The sequence below is a fragment of the Babylonia areolata genome, chromosome 19, assembly GCF_041734735.1.
Source record: "Babylonia areolata isolate BAREFJ2019XMU chromosome 19, ASM4173473v1, whole genome shotgun sequence".
Taxonomy (NCBI): Eukaryota; Metazoa; Mollusca; class Gastropoda; order Neogastropoda; family Buccinidae; genus Babylonia; species Babylonia areolata.
The window spans coordinates 46,574,722-46,589,721 of record NC_134894.1 but is presented as its reverse complement, the minus strand read 5'-3'; the positions used below and the strand labels follow the sequence as shown (position 1 = coordinate 46,589,721).

General features: G+C 47.7%; 1 protein-coding gene across 1 annotated transcript in view; it reads left to right on the top strand.

Moving 5' to 3' along the window:
* LOC143294187 (parathyroid hormone 2 receptor-like) overlaps positions 1-15,000 on the top strand; it is a 168,266-nt gene that overhangs the window by 49,787 nt on the left and 103,479 nt on the right. The window lies entirely within an intron of this gene.

Here is a 15,000-nt window from a genome sequence, read left to right as displayed (position 1 = left end):
TGCGCTGAGTTCGACAGGACACAGGATGCTTCTTTTTCTTCTTCTTCTTCTCTCCTCCTCTTCTTCTTCCTCCTCTTCCTCTTCTTCATCCTCCTCCTCCTCCTCCTCCCTCCTCCTTCTTCTTCTTCTTTTCTTCTTCACCTCTTTTCCTCCTCCCCCTCCTCCTCTTCTTCTCTTCTGCTTCTACCTTCTCCCTCCTCCTCCTCCTCTTTTTAATCTTATTCTGCTCCTCCTCCTTCTTGTTCTTATTCCTGTTCTTGTTGCTTTGTTTTTTGTTTTTTCTTCTTTTCTTCCATGTGACGCCCAAATCTGTTGTGATAAAAACCTGTCGTTTTGGGGGGAGGTGCCACAGTTCGAAAATTTCGGGAAAGTTGGGGGGGTTTGTGTTTGATTAAATTGTGTGGATACTTATTTTTAGCCCCAAATCCCTTTTAGGGCCCAAAGTTTCTAAGATTTTTACATAACGGGGACATTTGCCCCAAAGGCTGCCTCCCTGGGTAGAGCCAAATGATGGCTGCCCTAAAGCGCTCATATTTTTTTTTCCTTTTGTATTCAATCAGTTTTCAGCCGCACACGCATAACACTCAGACAGAAGTAACATTTTTGAAAAAGACGTTTTTTTTACCCCCCCAAAGTAGGACCCATATTTGGTTTCGGGGGGTGGCATGCTGGGTTTATTTTTTTTTCCAAAAAACCCCCCGAACGCTGACAGGGAAATTCGGGGATTTTAAACCGTTCTTTATTTGTTTCTGCGTGCGTTTAACAAAAAGGGGTTTCGGGCCCATTAGGGGTTGCAATATGTTGGGACTGGGAGATCGGAATAATTTTACCTTTCCCCACCAGGTGACCGAAAATTCAAACCCGGGCCCCTCAGAATGAAAGCCCCAGCTTTTTAAAACCCATTCGGTTTTTTGTTTTTTATTTTGAGAGGGAAGATGAGGGGGCAGCCCACTGGTTTTTTTTTGCATCCCCAGCTTGGCTTTTCCGGTTTTCGTAGCGGTCCCGGGGAAATCCGCAGGGCGTATTAAAGCCCAAGTTTTCTTTTTGGCCCTTGGGCAATTTTTCCCTTTTTGGGGCCCCGCGGGTTAAATTTTTGCTTCGGGGTTTAATTTTCTTATTAAAGGGACCCGCGCGGTGCGTCGGCAGTTACCCCCTTTATTGAAAATTTCCGGTTTTTCCCCTATTCCGAGGGTTTTTTAAATGCTCCCCGAAACCGCAATCAGTGCACACCTGTTTTCCTTGACAAAAAAAGGCAAAAAAAAGGATCCCCCAATTTACCTTTGTTTCGTGGGCAATCCCCCTTTGGGAAGGGTGAAGGGAAAATTTGCCTTTTGGGGTTTTTGAAGCCCCGGGCAAAAGGAAAGGGCCCATACAAAAGAGCGACGGGAAGGTTATCAGTATCTGAATCCAGGTTTTTATCTTAAAAAGGGCCAAGCTGCAGAAAAGTGGAACCGGGCAGCATCCCCAAACGGGCGGGGCCGTATACCTGCGGGATCTTCGAGAGAGGAAGGTTTTTTTTCAGGTTTGGGAAGGGCCACAACCACCTGAAACACCACCTTTTACACAAAAACTCCGTATCGGCCAAAACACAGGCAGTCCCCCGGGCAGAACAGGCAGAGGAAAACAAAAAATCTGCTGCAGTTCCCCGCCCCACAAGGCCCCCCCCGAGAAAAAGGGGGCCGACCCAACCCCAGCGGCCCGGAGACTCTCCGGAAAAATGGGGCCCTGGGGAAGTACGCCCCTTTGTCGGGGGAGAGGAAAAATTTCCATCGTAAAGGGACGAAGGACAAAACTTTGGGTTTTGAATTCCGGATATGCTTACCCTCGGGCGCTTTCCCATTCTAAGGTGGATTTACCCACAGGCCGTGGTCTTTAAATCGGTCCCCCCCCGGGCACCCCCTAGTTTGCTAGGACACTATTTTAATGGTGGGGAAAAAAAATTTTTTGTCGAAATGTACATATATACATAAACCTAAATATGTGACGGATGTTTTTCTGTAGGTAAAAAATGTAAAAAAAAACTTTAAAAGAAATCCGTAAGAAAAAAAGGCTTGGAAAAAGGTATGCTGGGGGTGGAGGGGGGACTATTGATCATCAGTGTAGAAAAAAAAGAAGCTTTTTTATGGCAGTGTGTGTAGGGGAATTTTTCCCTGCATCCTCCTTAGCAGAGGTTTTAAAATGATAAGTGCGTCATGATCCGGTGGTGTGAAAAAATCTTTTAAAGCCATTTGGCCCTTTTCCCTGTGGTAAGAGGGAAACCGACCCCCCCACACACACCCCCTACCCCCCCCCCCACCCCCCCCTCACCCACACACACACCCCCCAAACAAAAATTTAAAAAAACCAACCCACGCATACAACTTCAAATGACGTTTTGAACGGCCTCTTTTGAAACAAGATAAAAGGGTTACTTCTCTTTTTTTCTGGCAGATTTAGAGAGTCGTTTTGGGATCCCGTTCTGGGCTCAGAAATAAAAGGCCGGGGGGTTTCTTGTGTAAACTGTCTTTTTAACGGTTTTTATTGGGCGGGTTTGGGGGGCGAAAGAGGTGGTGCTTTTGGCTAAATTTGTGGGGTTTTTGGGTTTGGGTTTGGTTTCCTGAGTTTGGTTTTGGTTGGCGGGTGGTTTGGGGTTTTTTTTTTCCCTTTGATTACCCCTCCCGGGGGGAAAAAAAAAAAGGTCGTTTTGTTTGTATGAGAAAACGGTGCTTACTTTTTGTAAAAATTTTGTGTGTGAGTGTGTTTGTTGTGTGGGGTTTTGGGGTGTGTGTGGGGTTTTGTGTTTTGTGTGCTGGGGACTCGGTGTGCTTTTTTGTGAAGGCTCTGTAGCCCCTGTGGTTTTGTGTGGATTTCTAAATCCAGTGTCGTTAGAGATGGGGGGTTCGAATGGTGTTTTGTCCTTGATTTTTAATTTAAAAAATGAAAGGAAAAGAAAAAGAATAGAATAGAATTTGCTTTTTACCAAGGGGTACCGGGACCAAAGGAATATTAGGGGGGGGACAGTGATAACCCCGGTACGAAAAAAAAAACGAAAAAAATAAACCCAAACTAGATACAGTTGAAATTAAGACAAAATACTAAATGATATTTAATAAAAAAAATTTTTGCATACCACAAAATGCACGACTGAAAACCACCAAACCCCGCGCGCGCGCGCCCACACCCCACCACACCCCCCACAAAAACACATATGAAAGCACGCCACGCATTTAAAAACACAAAACACATACAACAAATAAACCCACACACCCACACCAAAACACACACAACACACCACCACAACACACACTCACGTTTGAAAAAGAAGCGCATATTTTCCTTTGGTTTTGGGTGATTTACTAGATCTTCAGGTATATTGGTTTTTGATGCACAAATTTTTTTATTTATACCCTGGGTTCTTTTAAAGTTGGGGTTAAATGATGCTAGCACACGGGGACCTCGGTTAAACGTCTCATCCCAAAAAACTGCGGGCCCGCCCCCACTTAAGGTTAGTGGAGGGGGGAGAAAATATCGGGGGGCTGAGGGCCCTGAGCAAACCAGGGGCTCGGGTTCTCTTTGCTTTTTAGGCGGGGAAGCGTTTCCCTTAGGCCTCACTCCCCCCGGCGAGGATTCACGATCATTCCCAAGATAAGTTGGGGAAGGGCACTTTAATTTCCCATTTTCCCGGTGTGAACCCAGTAGGGGAGTTTGGTTGGGGGGAAAGGTTAAACTCTCCCATTCGAACGGGCGAAAAAGACGAAAGTTAAAGGGGTTTCATTCCCCAATTTCCATCATCAAATTTTTTGCAAACGGGAAAGCTCTTATACTGAAAGGTGAAGTTGGGGAAAGAAAAACCCCAGTTCTGACGCGGAAGTAAAGGTTGGGTCATTCAGCCCCCCCCCCCCCCCCCCCATGGACATCCCAGGGGTCCCGTGTTGAGGGAGAAAAGGGGGATGGCCCTATTTAGTTTAGTTAAAACGGCTGCAGGGGAGGGGCTTTGGGGGGGGCCTTGCTATGGGCCCAGGGCCCTTAAAACACGCGGATATGGTTTTACTGACTCGATTGCCGCGAAAGGCTATTTGAATATATGCACTAAAATTGTATTGTACTAAATTTTGTAAAATTTCTGTGAAGCAGAGTGTGTGTGTAGGTGTTTGTCCCGTCAGTTTTAGTGTAAAGGGGTGTAGTTTGTGTAGTTTGGGGTAGTGTTTGTGTGTGTTTGTGTAGTGTAGCGTGGCAGGCCCGTGCATTGTTTGTTTTTTGTGTAGCGTAGTTTCAGTGCCCGTGTTTTGTTTAGGTAGTGTAGTTTAGTGTTTGTGTAGTGTAGCGTTTTGTTTAGTGGAAAAGCCGGGGGGCAGTGGCATTTCAGTGAAGTGAGTGTAGTGTGTGTAGTGTACGGCCCGGTAGTGTAGCGTAGTGCAGTGCATTGTCGTTTTTAGTGGAGCGTAGTTTAGTGAGTTTTTAGTTTAGTTTAGTGTTTTGTGTTTGTAGGTAGGGGTAGTGTAGTTTCAGTTTTTCCAAATGTTTGTGTGTTAGTGTGTGTGGGCAGTGGGAGTGCCCGGGGTAGGTAGTGTAGTGCAGGTATGAAATTTTCAGTGGGGTAGTTTTGGGGTAGTTTAGTTTTGTGCAGTAAAATATAGTGTTGTGAAATGTGGTAAGTGTTTGGGGTGCATTTCCAAACTGTGCTGTTTTTGTTTGGTTTAGGTAGTTCAACTTAATTTAAGTTTTTGTGCCGTGTGTGTCGTATTTTGTGTATTGTGTAGTGTGACACCCGTTTATAGTTTAGTGTTGTACAGTTGTAGTGCAAAAGTTAAATGGGTTGGGGGCGTGTAGTGTAGGTTAGTGAGTGTAGTGTAGGTTTGGTAGTGTAGTTTCAACACCCAAAAAAACAAGAATGAGGAGAGAAAGGGGGGAGAGTAGAGGGCAGGAGGGGCAAACACCCACAAACCCCACACGCAAAGCCCGCAGCACGCGCGACCCACACACCACACAACAAAAAACCCCACACCACACAAAACCCAAAAAAGCCCGGGCAGAGATCAGGCGGGCAGAGAAAGGGCAGACAAAAAACCCCGGGCAGAAAACAAAAGAAGGGGGGGGGGGGGGGACCGGGGGGGGGATAAAAGGGGATGGACTTTGGGGACCAAACTAATCAGGGTTTTAAAAAAAAGAAAGCCGTTTGTGTTCCCTTTCCCCCTTCAGCCCAAAAGCCCAAAAGGGGTTTCAAAAAACGCAAACCCAAAACCAAAACCCCCAAAAAGACTTAATTATCTTAAATTTGATTATCTGACCAAAACCAGCAGCCCTTTTTAACCCAATTTTTTCCCCGCCGTCTGCAGCCAACACAAACACTTTGTTTACCTTTGACGCACCTTTTTTCCCCTTACACCCCCCCCGCCCCCCCCTACCCTCATTTCCCCATCATTCGATGAGACAATAAAATTTAGGAAGCTCCACTGGGCCCTAAAAGATCCCCCGGCAAAAAAAGTGTTTGTCCCCGGCCCAAAAAATTTTTTTTCGGAAAAAATTTAGTTCATTGACCAAAAAAAAAAAAAAAAAATATGTTTTGGCATTGCACTGTGGGCAAGTGCGATTGATTTTATGATACGATTCGATGTGATACTTTTCGATACGATTTTATACGTTTTCGATACGAACGTTTTGTTTCAAAAACGATACGATACGATTTGCTTCCCATCGAGGGGAGTGATACATACAAAACCCAAAACGATACGATACGATGTGATACAAAAAAAGTTTAAAAAACGATACGTAGAACGTGTAAATTTGTTTTTTTTTTTCACACTTGACCAAAAAAGTTTTTGGGTTTTTTTTTTTTGTTTTTGGACGTTTTTGGGGGATTCCCGCAATCCCCGCAAATGCTTTCTCCACAATACAAGGGCTGAGATCAGTCACTGGTTTTTCAGGTCTGTGCCCTCAATCACCAGCCATGCAGGCCAGTTTCCAGAAATCTTTCTTGTCTCCTCTTCTGAATTCTGAGGACAATCTGTCCTCAGACATCTTTCTTCTTTTGGGGGTTGAGGGTATGTTTTGAATCCATAATTTTTCTTGGACAATTCATCTCTCCCCTACCCACCCACCATGGAGTCAACAAGGGTGCCAGAACTAAAGAAAAACTTTGTTCCTTCCAGGCTTCAGGAGAGATATACGGCCCTCAGAGTTCAACCTAATCCATTGCAAAGGGATAGTGCAAAGTTTCCGGGAACAGAAAACCGACACTGCCAAAGTTCCAAACCAGGTCAAAAAACTGAAAACCTTGACCCAATCCTCATGAGGAAGCCGCTTGGTACGTGCGGGCCTCATGTACCTCCGTCTAGGAGAGGTTGGAGCCAAAGTGACGTGTTGCAAGCCTAGGCTTGCTCAATCACCAGGATCTCTTTCCCCCACCGACCACGGGTCGCCATCGCACGGCAAACACGACGGACCTAAGGAGATCGAGAGAAAAGGGAAGAAATGTGGAAAAGAAGACTTGAAGGGGAGTAGAAGACAGAACAGTACCGATCAAGGCAGATGATAATATAAACAACAAAATTTAAAAAAAAAGGAGAAGGAGAAGAGCTCACCATCATGAAAGAGCATGAGGTGAGGTGACCCTGGGAACTAAAAAGGAGGAAAAAACCCCCCTGAGGACCCCCAGGGCAGACCCCAGGGGGGATACGATGTGAGTACAATACGACTATCGAAACGATGTGCTACAATACGATACGATGTGATATAATACGATACTTCGATACGATACGATACGATACGATACAATGCGACACGATACGATGTGATACATGCGATACGATCCGAATGTGAGATACGATACGATACGATATGATACGATACGATTCGATGTGAGACGATACCAATACTATACGATACGTACCGGTCCGATGCGATGTGATACGATACGATCCGATGTGATACGATACGATGTGATACGATACGATGTGATACGATACGATGCGATGTGGATACGATACGATACGATGCGATGTGATACGATACGCTACGCTAAGATACGATGTGATACGATACGATACGATTTATTCAGTTCAACACACAACACAACTCAATGCATCCTCCCGAACCTGGAGGGGGTCAGGCTGGTGTTTCTTCTGACCCACTCCCGGGAGGGTCACTACCTTGTCGTGGTCGGGAGGCTTAGTGGCCCAGTGATCGAGCGAGCTATGTCGGCGGGGCATCAGTGCTTTTGGGGTTTGGTGCTCTGGTCCCAGGTCTTAATTGACAGCCTACATAGCCATCGTAGCTGTTAGGGCTGAATAAGTGGTGGTTTTGTACTGATGCCCCTGATAGGGCTTCCCATGCCGAAACAGGTCGTGAGTGAGGCCCAAACTAACGTGACCCACTGTCCCTTTCGCTATTCTTTGTTCTTCTTTTTACCGCCTCTTTTCTGTCCTCAGCTCCCCATCAAGCCTTCTTTTCCACATTCTTTTTTTCTCTGCGGCCTTCTTTAGGCCCGCCGTGTTTGCCGTGCGGCGCGACCTGTGATGGAGGGGAATGAGATCCTGGGGATTGAGAGAGCACGCTGCTCTCAACACATCCCTTTGGCTCGGACCTCTCCTAAGACAGGGCGGCACACATTGGCCCGTGTGTGTCAATCGGCTACCCCTTCGTGGGGCTGGGTCAAGACTGGCAGTTTAGTGGCTGACGAAGGTAACCCCCGTAGTGCTCGGCTCTCTGTCCCCGGGAGCTGGGCATGATCGGGGGGGAGCACGTTGGAGCTGGGCTGCTGGTTGTATATCCCTCCCGAAACCTGGAAGGGGTCAAGCTGGTGTTCCCTTGACCCTGGCCCCTAAGTTGGACCCCATGGTGGGTGGGTAAGGGAGGGATGAATTCACATTTTTTCTTTCAACATGAATCCTAAACAAACACACCCCCCCAAACTCGGAAAAAGACGACGACAGGGAACGGACGACTCAGACTCTGAGTCGGAGGTCGTCGAGACCTCTGGTTTTTGGCCATCATGGCTAGTGATGGAGGGCGCTGATGACGACAAGCCCTTGTCGGCTCTCAGCCCCTTCGCTGTCCAGAAGGGCTTTCAGTGCCTGGCAGGATCGCTCAGATCCATCAAGAGGCTGAGGAGTGGAGCGTTTTTAGTACAGACAGAATCCAAAAGACAGACACAGCTCCTCCTCAAGGCGACCACTTTCGTGGATAGGGCAGTGAAGATTTCCCCTCACAAAGGTCTCAACTGCTCTAAGGGAGTCATCAGATGCCCGGAGTTGAAAGGTTGTGTCTGAGGCCGAGATCAAGAGCGAACTGTCCTCTCAGGGAGTGACCGATGTGTACAGGGTGACGGTGAGGAAGGGGTCGGACAGAGTCCCGACCAACACTTTCTTCCTCACCTTCTGCTGCCCGGATGTCCCCAAGGACATTCGGGTCGGATACCTGCTAGTTAATGTCAGCCTGTACGTACCGTCCCCTCTGAGATGCTTTAAGTGTCAGAAATTCGGACACGTGAGAGACAGATGTAAGGAGGAAGAGGCGTGTGGCACCTGTTCGAAGGCGGCGCACCAGGGCGATTGCGTCAGTGCAGCCCTGTGTGCGAACTGCGGAGGTGGCCACCCGTCCTCATCGAAGGACTGCCCCCGCCTGGAAGAAAGAAAAACAAATTCAGAAAGTCAAGACAGAACAGAAAATTTCCTTCTTTGAGGCAAGAAAACAGGTGGAGGCCGCGTCGCCTAGGGACGTCGTATGCCTCTGTCGTCAGATCCGGGACGGTGGACGTCGCAGTCCAGACGACGTCCACAGGAACGCAGACGACGACTTAACCGCCTCGTCGGAACCGTTGGCCTTGGGTGGAGGCGCTGTGTCCACCCCTTCCCATCCTGCGCAGGCAGTCCTCAGGGGCTGCTGGGCGGGAGAGAAAAGCCTCGGGCGGAGAGCACGTTGTCCGCCTCCCGCCCCACCCCACCCCCCCGGCCCCCCTCGCCCCGCCTCTCGTCTGCCCTGGGCCCTCGGGCTGGCGGAAGTGGCCGGAAGCCCCCCGCACCTCCAAAACTCAAGGAGGGGAGGGCTGCGGCCACGGCGGGATCGGGAGGGGCCGAGGTGGTGGATTTTTCGACCCGGCGGGAACCTGAAAAATTTATGTCAAAGAACAAATATTCCATCCTGGCGGACCTTGAGCCACCGCAAGTGGAGGAGCAGGGGGGTAGCGATGGAATAGGCTGCTGCTTTATTTTTTTTATTTTTTTTTAAAAAAAAACCTTTTTAATGGCAGTGATCCACTGGAATATCCGGGGATTCTGTGCCAACTTCCAGGAACTCCAGCTGCTTTGTCGTGCTTTGAAACCTTCAGTGCTGGCACTGCAGGAGACTCTGCAAAGAGATGGCAAGGTTTTATCTCTCTCTGGTTTTAAACTCCGTTTTTAAACCCGCTCAACCGAAGCAAGAGGGGGTTGACGGGAGGTGTTGCTCTTTTTATTCGAAAGTCCCTTTTATACAGTACAGTTCTTTTAAGCACCCCCTTTACAGGCGGTGGCAGTCAGAGTCACGCTCGAGAAAACCATCACTGTCTGCTCTCTCTACCTTCCCCCCTTCCGTCCGTGTTCTGAGGCAGGACCTCATGAACCTGGTCGACCAGCTCCCACGTCCGTTTTTTACTGTTGGGGCGACTTCAACGGACACTCCCCGCTCTGGGGAAGTGAGATGACATCAGCCCGAGGTCTTCTCTTAGAAAACCTTCTCTCTGACATGGACTTGTGCTGTCTTAACGACAAGTCTCCCACTTACCTGCATCTGTCCTCTGGAAAGCTCTCGTGTTTAGATCTGTCGGTCTGCGATCCATCGTTGGTCCTGGACTACGAGTGGGAAAGTGCACGACGATCTGCACGGGAGTGACCACTTTCCCTGTCGTCCTCCTCCGCCCCACAGATGGAGAAGGTGACTCTCTGCCCTGACCGCCTGTACTACGACAAAGCAGACTGGAGTTTTTTACCACCAAGATAAGAGCTGAGCTGCAGAAGAAACAGTATTGAAAAGCAAGGACCCTGCTGACGCTCTGACTCGGATCGTTTTAGATTGCGCCAAAGCAGCAGTCCCATCGTCTACCTCCAAGCCTCAGGTCCCTAGAACGCCCTGGTTCAACGCGGAATGTCGGGGAGGGGCCCGCAAGTCTCGGAAGAGAGCGCAGCGACGCGTCTTTCGGAGACCGGAGGTCCGATAGCGTTCGAACCCATCAACAGCTGAGGGCGAAAAGCCAGGTATGTTTTAAAAAGAGCCAGAGGAAGTCTTGGAGAGATTTCTGCTCTTCCTTAACCTCCAACACACCCAGAAGAAAGTGTGGAGGGTTTTAAAAAGAATTAAGGGCAAAAACGCATGCCCGACCTTCCACCATCTTAAACTTTCAGACGCTCTGGTCACAGAGAAGAAAGCAGTTGCCAATTTGCTTTGCCTCCACAATAGAACAGAACTCGAGATCTGCTAACAAATCTGCTCGCTTTCTTAAAACCAAAAACCTGTCAGAAAAAACACCATGTAACTTCTTTTCCGACAACACAGAGAATTACAACCTTCCTTTCACAATGAACGAACTTAAATCTGCCCTTCAGACCTGTACGGATTCCTGTCCAGGAATGGACGAAGTCCATTATAAACTCCTAAAGCACCTTCCCCAAACCTGTCTGGACACCCTGCTTAAAGTTTATAACCACATCTGGGTCACAGGCTTCTTTCCACCCTCCTGGCGGAAAAGCCCTCATAATCCCGCTGCCGAAACCGGGAAAAGACCCCTCGAACCCCTCCAACTACCGCCCAATTGCACTGACCAGCTGCGTCTGCAAACTGATGGAGAAGATGGTCAACGGTAGACTGATGTGGAAACTAGAGACCGACGGCCTTCTGGCGAAGGAACAGTGCGGTTTCCGCAAGCATCGCTCTACCGTTGACCATCTGGTTCGTCTGGAAACCACGATAAGAAATGCTTTCGTCAACAAACAACATGTGGTGGCCATATTTTTTGACCTGGAGAAAGCTTACGATACCACGTGGAAATTTGGTATTCTTTCCGACTTGCACAAGCTCGGCTTCCGAGGACACCTGCCTCAGTTTATCCACAATTTTTTACAAGGACAGACAATTCCAGGTGAGAGTCGGCACCACCCTGTCCGACATTCACGAGCAGGAGCTGGGTGTCCCGCAGGGGGAGCATCCTGTCGCCTGCTCTGTTCAGCATCAAAATTAATGACATCGTTCAATCCGTTCAGAAAGGATCGGACAGCTCGCTGTTCGTGGATGATTTTGCTTTATATGCAACCGGCAGCACGTACGCCAGCATCCAGCGACGGCTTCAGCTCTGCGTCAACAAAATCCAGTGTTGGGCAGAGGAGAATGGCTTCACATTTTCGTCCTCCAAAACTGAATGGCATCCACTTTCATAATTTCGCCAATTCTATCAGGACCCTGAAATCCGTCTGGGAACATCCACCATCCGGCGGTCAAGGAAGCCAGATTTCTAGGGGTCGTCTTCGATCAGAAGCTGAATTTTCTCAGCCACATTAAACAGCTGAAAATATCTTGCCTAAAAGCCCTGAACATCATCCGAGTTGTGGCACACACGAACTGGGGTGCTGATAAGAGGACTCTCTTGCACCTCTACAGAGCCCTGGTCCGGTCCAAACTGGATTATGGAAGTGTTGTATACGGCTCGGCCAGACCGTCCTACCTGAAACTGTTGGACCCTGTACACCACCAAGGGCTCCGTCTCAGCTTGGGTGCTTTCCGCACCACCCCTGTGCACAGCCTGTATGCAGAGGCGGGGGAACCGCCCTCTTTCCAACCGCAGACTGAAGCTGACCCTGAACTATTATTTGAAATTGTTTTCGGAACCTACAAACCCTGCTTACGATGCTGTATTCAACAACCCTTTCGATAAGAAATTTACAGACAACCCAAACTGCATACCTCCTCTCGGACTCCGCATTCAGCCGCACTTGGAAAATGCCGATCTGGATGTCGGTGGCATCTCAGATTTCTCTAAGTTCCCTGACAGCCCCCCGTGGACCTTTACAACACCTGAGGTCCGTTTTGATCTGGCCTCGTACCGATAAGGACACCACCAGTTCTCTGGCCTACAGAACCTACTTTTCGGAACTGTGCCACAAATTCCCCACCTTTCAAGGCATCTTCACTGACGGTTCCAAGTCAGAGGACGGAGTCGCCGCATCTGCGTTCTGTCCCGCCTTTCCTGACCGGCCCTCAACAGAACACATCCTGTCTGACAGCTCGGTATACACCGCGGAACTGACTGCACTGGTCCTGGGGTTAAAAATGGTTCTCTCTTCCAAACAGAAGAGATTCATGATCTTTTCCGACTCCTTATCAGCCCTGGAGGCGATCGCCTGCAGGAATATCACTCATCCCAAACTGCTGGAATTTTATGAAACTTTTTACTCTCGCAACGAAGAAAGGATACGAGGTTGTGTTGGCCTGGGTTCCCGGACATGTTGGCATTCGTGGTAACGAAAGGGCGGACCTGCTGGCCAGGAACGCTGTAAAGAAAGAATTGTCCAGATCCTTGGTACCCTATACAGACATGAAGCGGAAGGTCAATTCTTACGTTAAAGATCTTTGGCAAGAGAAATGGAACACCCAGATAGACAACAAGCTCTTCCAGATCCGTCCGGACCTGGGGGGAGACCCTCCCTTCGGGGGTGAAGAACAGAAAGGAGGAATCTCTGCTGTGCAGACTGCGTACGGGGCACACTTTTTTTACTCATTCTTACTTGTTGAAGGGGGAGGAGGCCCCTCGATGCGTTCCCTGTGACGAGCCTCTCACCGTGAAACACGTGCTCCTTGGACTGTTGGGATCTGCATGACGTTAGACGCAGACATTACACGGCGGTTTCTTTGAAGACTTTGTTTCGTGATGTCCCTCCGTGGGCGCTGATGGACTTCTTAAAAGAAGTGAACCTTTTTAACCAGATTTGAAGGTTTTAAACTATGGAAGTTTTTTTTTAAACTTTGGAGTGGAAAGTTTGAAGTGGTGACTCGTTTTAATTGGTTGTTTTTTTTTAGCCTTGTAGTAGTAATTGACGCGGCGATAGCCTTGAGATGGCCTTAGTGGTCGGCGAGGCTCTAAGCACCATAATTTCATTTCATTTCAACTCAATGCATTGTGATGCAGTATATTACAATAAAATAGATAAGTAAAAATGCAAGACAATACAATACAATACAATACAATACAGTACAATGCAACACAATATAATACAATGCAACGCAATGCAGTGTAATACAATACAATGCAATGCAATAAAATGCAATTTAATGTGACAGTACAATACAATGCAACAAGAAAGAATACAATGCAATTAATAATACAATGCAATGCAATGCAATGCAATACGAACGCAAAACAGATCGCTATAACAGGCCACTTCAGTTTTGCGGACATCCGGGAGAATTGATAACAGCAGTCCTATTAATAACCCAGACATCGCCCCAACTGAAATAATTATTGCCTTTCTTGCTTTTTACCTCCATATCTCCCCCTCCTCCTGAAAACCCCTGTTCCCCTCCCCCGCACCCTCCCGCACCCCCCCCGCACCCCCAGCCCCCTCCCCCCAGCCCCCCCCCCCCCCCCCCCCCCCCGGTGTGTGTGTGTGTGTGTGCGTGTGCGTGTTAGTGTTAGTGTGTATGTGTGCGTGTGTGTGTGCGTGTGTGTGCCCATGTGTGTGTGTTCGTGTGTGTGTGTGTGCTTGTACGTCTGTGTTCGTGTGTGTGTGTGTTTGTGTGCGTACGCGCGTGCGTGTGTGCGCGTGCGTGCGTACGTAAACAGACATTTCGTCAAGTTTCTAAAAGGAGATGAAAAGAAAAGACTTTTGTTGTTGCATTTTTGCTTGTTTGTTTGGGGTTGTTGCTTTTTTTTTTCTTTTTTTTTAAAGAGGACTTTCATCTCGTCTATTTTAGACCAAACTTTTCGATGAAGACATGGTCCAATCAATCAATCAACCCAATCAATCAAAATCAAATCACTTTGAGTTTTAGGATGACATTAAAGTGATTTGATTTCATTGGTTGGTTTGTTGATTTATTGTTGTTGTTTTTATTATTATTATTATCATTATTATTATTATTATTATTATTATTATTATTATTATTATTATTATTAGTGCTGATTGATTGAAACGTTTTTCTATCAGAATTAATGTTGCGGACTTCTCTTAGCTAACCCCCCCACCCCGTTCCCCCCCCCCCACCCCAAATCTTACCCCCCTTCCTTCAGCCCCACCTCCATATCTGTCTTAAGACTTTTCTTTCGCTCTTTTCTTTTATTGTATTTTTCTTTTTACTTTTTGTTTTCCATTTCGAATCGCATTTTATTTTATCGCATCGTATCGTATCGTATCGTATCGTATCGTATTGTATCATATCGTACTGTATCGTATTTTATAGTACCGTATCGTATTGTATCGTATCGTATCGTATCGTATCGTATCGTATTGTATTGTATTGTATTGTGTTATGTTGTATAGTATTACATTTATCGTTTTATGTTTGTATTGTGTTGTATTGTGTTGTGTTGTATTGTGTTCTGCTGTCTTGTATTGTGTTGTGTTGTGCTGTGCTGTGCTGTCTTGTCTTATCTTGTCTTGCTTCGCGTCGCGTTCGCGTTGTTTTGCGTTACGTTGCGTCGCGTTGCGTTGTGTTTTATTGCGTTGTTTTGCGCTGCGTTGTGTTATGTTGCACGGCATTGCATTGCACTTGGAATGAGCCCCCTCTTTCTTCCGGTTCGCCAGCTGCAGGTGCCAGTTGCATTGCTTGGTTCTAACTTCTTTTTTTTCTTTTTCTTTTTTGACAGTTACACGTGACTAAATGCCTACGTTGACCGAACTACGCCATTATTGGTCAGTTCCATACTACACACAGTTAGTAGCGGGTTACGACCATACCAGGCTCTTCCGTCCGAGCAGTGCAACTGGCTCGAGGCTGGCAGGTCTCTGCTCTCAGCAGTTTCAAAGTCACCTCCACCCCCTTCCTGCCCCCCACTCGTCC